Source organism: Solanum stenotomum, chromosome 3 (genome assembly GCF_019186545.1).
Source record: "Solanum stenotomum isolate F172 chromosome 3, ASM1918654v1, whole genome shotgun sequence".
In the NCBI taxonomy this organism is placed as follows: Eukaryota; Viridiplantae; Streptophyta; class Magnoliopsida; order Solanales; family Solanaceae; genus Solanum; species Solanum stenotomum.
In genome coordinates, this window is record NC_064284.1 from 16,464,483 (window position 1) to 16,468,618 (window position 4,136).

The window sequence follows — 4,136 nt, forward strand, 5'->3', positions numbered from 1 at the left end:
TGACTTGGGATTATTGCTTTGTTTAGTATCGAACACATTTACCCTGTCATTACATAACTTTTTGTTTGACTAGTGATATATCATATATGGAATTGACTATTTTGGGATTGATTATATTGCATTTTAATTTAGCAGAATATTTTGTGTATTCTTAACATTTATGTGATACACTTCATATTATTGTGCTATGTTAGGATATTATTCACATTTTTGTTGTTCATTTTATCCTAGTTATGACAATGAGTTTGGTCAAGTTTATTCTGATTATCCAGTTTATGCTTCTATATAACTTTGCAATCGCAAAGCTAGCTATTCTTTATTTATTCAATATGTGTGTTTGATATGATGGAAGTTGTTTTTCAAAAAGTGTTTTTTTGGAAATTTATCTTATGACTTGCACATTGACATATATTGGTCAGATTTGATAGGTATGATGATTATGTAGTAGATGCTGCTAAATATGTTAACTGTCCACTCTACAATTATATACATCACAAATATATGTGTTTCTATGGACCATTGGCTTCAACCCCAAAGAAGAGACGTCAAAAGCTTTTGTTTGTATGTCTCGTTCGAGTTATTCGCTAAACCATCATTACTGTTCATAGCTTCCGCAGTAAGCAAATCAATTGTGATTAAATGAAAAATAATTTCTTTCTCTTATCTTACACTCTCTTCTTCCTCTGAATCATTTATTCTTCATCTCTGACAACTCAAGTATCAGCTGTTAGAAAAATTAGGAAGTATAGTTGAAGAAGAAGATGACTTTGAGGTGTGATTTAAGAATCACTTTTCTTAAAGAGATATTGCTCGTATAAGTCATTGACTTCATGATACAGAAAAAACCCTTATATACTTGCAGATTTTCTTAGGCTACTTTTGGAGAGTCCTTATATTTGTAAAACTTAAGAGATTACTTTTCATAACAATCGTGTTCTTTCTTGAACAAATGATTTTTCATAATAGTCATTTTGTTTCATGAAGAGATGACTTTCTATAATAGTCATGTTCTTTAATGAACAAATGTGTCTGTTTAATTTAAAATCTCTATATATTACAAAATATCCAACGTTAACATGGTATTAGGGCAATTGAGCTTCCGATTATTGCTCAAACAACCAGTCTTCCAATGAAGAACATGTTCCTTCTATTCCTTCACAAGTTGTTCCCTTCATTCCTCCAAATTTTCAGCATACAAAATATTTCATAGCCTTTAATGTTCAAATACTTGGTCAATTTCTACATCAACCTAAGAAGTCACACCTAGAGTCAGCTATGAAAATAGTCAGGTATGTTGAGGCTATGGATCCTAAACAATTCGAAATGAAACAAATGTTGCTGGAAATGAAACAATTCGAACATGAAGATGACTTTATAGGAGCTTTGCCTTCTCAACAGGTTGCTAATGAAAATGAAAAAAAAAAAAAAAAAAACTAGTAAAGATCAACAAGAAGATACAAAGACTCAAAAACCTTTAATTTGATAGTGTATACATTGAAAATTTGTGGGACTCTGCAAGATGTATTCAATTTTAGTTGGGACTGTACAGGATGTATTCGATTTCAATTAGAATTGTTAGAGGCGACTCTACCCTAAACCATAACTCATACATATAAAGGGTAATATGTTTCCATTGAAGAGACATCTTGAATATTCTGTAAATTCATGGAATATTTAAAAGAATTTGCAGAATATTCGAAAGATAATGCATGTCAAATAAATCTCATCCTATGACTTTCGAATCAGAGAGAAATTATAAGAGAGAGAAGAATCAAAGGAGGGACATAGTTGTAGCCATATTGTTCGCTTATACACATGGCTAAAGGTTGGTGTAAGACGTCTTTGACTTACAATAATGACTAATGCAACAGAATTTGTTGACAAAATTACTTTTGCTATTCTTTTACTCGTTCTAATCTATAGTACAATAATGTTTTTCAAAATTTATAATAGTTATAATTGAAGTATAATATTTTAAATAGGTGTTGAAAAACTTTAAAACAATGACATATCATCATTGTTGCGAAATGAGTTTCATTAATTTGTTGTTGTTTTGACAAATTGATGTATGCGGTTTGTTTTCTTATGAGATATGAAATTTGTATTTCAAATTATGTTCATATGAAGTAGATTTGATTTTTTTTTTTTTTTTGTTTTTTTACCCCTCTCTCTAGGAGCTTCCTCCTTTGCTCTTGAACTCACAATCTTAAGAGTGATGACTCGAACTCACAATCTTAAGATTGAAAATGAATGATGTGCACCAACTAAACTTTTTATAGTATGGGTGCAAGAATATAATATTATACATATGTTAAAAAATATATACATAAAATATCTAATTTTACGAGGAGACCACGGGTTCGGGTGCCCTATTTTTTGCACCTAAATTCGCCATTGATGCTCACCATCCGAGCAACTCCTTCTTGTGATAGATTTGAATGTTAAATGTGTGTTAGTGGAGAGTTATTGTTGTCTTTTTGAGTAGGTTCAATCGAAGAGATCGAAGGTACATCATTAATATATTCAATCATTATAATGATCTTTGTAAGATGAATCTTAGTGAAATTTAGAATACTCCCAAGGAATTATTCCCACATTGTATAAACTTGGGTAGGACTTAGCTTATAAGTTACCATTCACACGATCATCTGATAGCTTTTTTAATATATATTTAAAAAATTTATTAAATATTCTAGTTATAAATTTTATTATTATTATTATTATATATTAATAATTTGACATGATTTCACAAATTTTTATTTTTTTTTCATGAACCTCACTATTTTAAAAATTTAAATATATTTTTTTTCATGAAAAGTAGAATCACTTTAACTATTTTTCAAAAACAACACATTAATAAATCACCAAAAACTAGTTAATACAGTTACATCTATTAAATTGGAAAAATTAAAAGAAAAATAATAGATCAATGAACTACATAAAAGAAAATTATGATAAATAAATTACGTCAGACGTCAGTAACAATTTTCTAACTAATATAATAGACAATAAAAAATAAGTAGTAGGACGACAAAAATGCAAAAGAAGTTTCCTGCATCAAAATGATTGACAAAGATGATCAGTAACATTATGAGAAAAAGGAATTATGATAAATAAATTACGTCAGTAACATTATGCACTACTTGGTTTTGAGGGGTTTGTGGTTCGGTTTGGATCGGTTATTGATTAAAATTAAAATTAAACTAATTTAGTTGGTTTTTAAGTTTTTAAAACCAAACTAAACTAAATGAAAAAAATAACTGTCGATTTAGTTATTATTGTTGGTTTGATTCAGTTTTTCTGGTTTTTTTGGTTTGAAAGTAACAAATTTTTTGAAGACATACGTATCTCGATAGACACATACACCTAGTACATGAGCAATCCACAAGAAATCTACTCTAGATTCAATTAAGCAATACTAGAGTTATATATTAGTATACTAACAAAGTGATTCAGTTAAAAGAAAGCGTGATTATGTAGGGTAAGTAAAAACTAAGGGTGTGTTTGGTATGAAGGGAAAATGTTTTCCAATTTTCTATGTTTGGTTGGGTAAAATGTTTTCCAAATCAACTCATTTTCCTCAAATTTAAGGAAAATGACTTCCCTTTAAAAATTAAGGAAAACATTTTCCAAAACTCTCCTCCAACTTCAAAGCACAATCATTATTTTTTTGAAAAAATTAAATTTAAAGCTTATTTTAAAAAAAAATATTTTCAACTCCAATTTTTTATTTTTTTAACCCACTCTCACCCCTACCCCCGNCCAAAAAAAAAAATTTTAAGTTTGTTTTTAAAAAATATTTCCAATTTTCAATTTTTATTTTCACCTCACCCCACCCCACCCCTACACTTGACCCCTCCCCCGACAGCACCCCCCACTCCCCCAAAAAAAAATTAAAAAATTGAAGTTTGTTTCTAAAATTATTTTCAAATTCAAATTCTTATTGTTCATCCCACCCCAAAAAAATAATTTAAAGTTTGTTTTTAAAAAATATTTTCAAGTTCAATTTTTTTATTTTTTTACCCCACCCTCACCCCTAACCTCCAACCCTGCCATCCCCCTACCCCTCCAAAAAAAATTTAAGTTTGTTTTTAAAATATATTTCCAATTTCAAAGTTTAATTTTCACCTCACCCC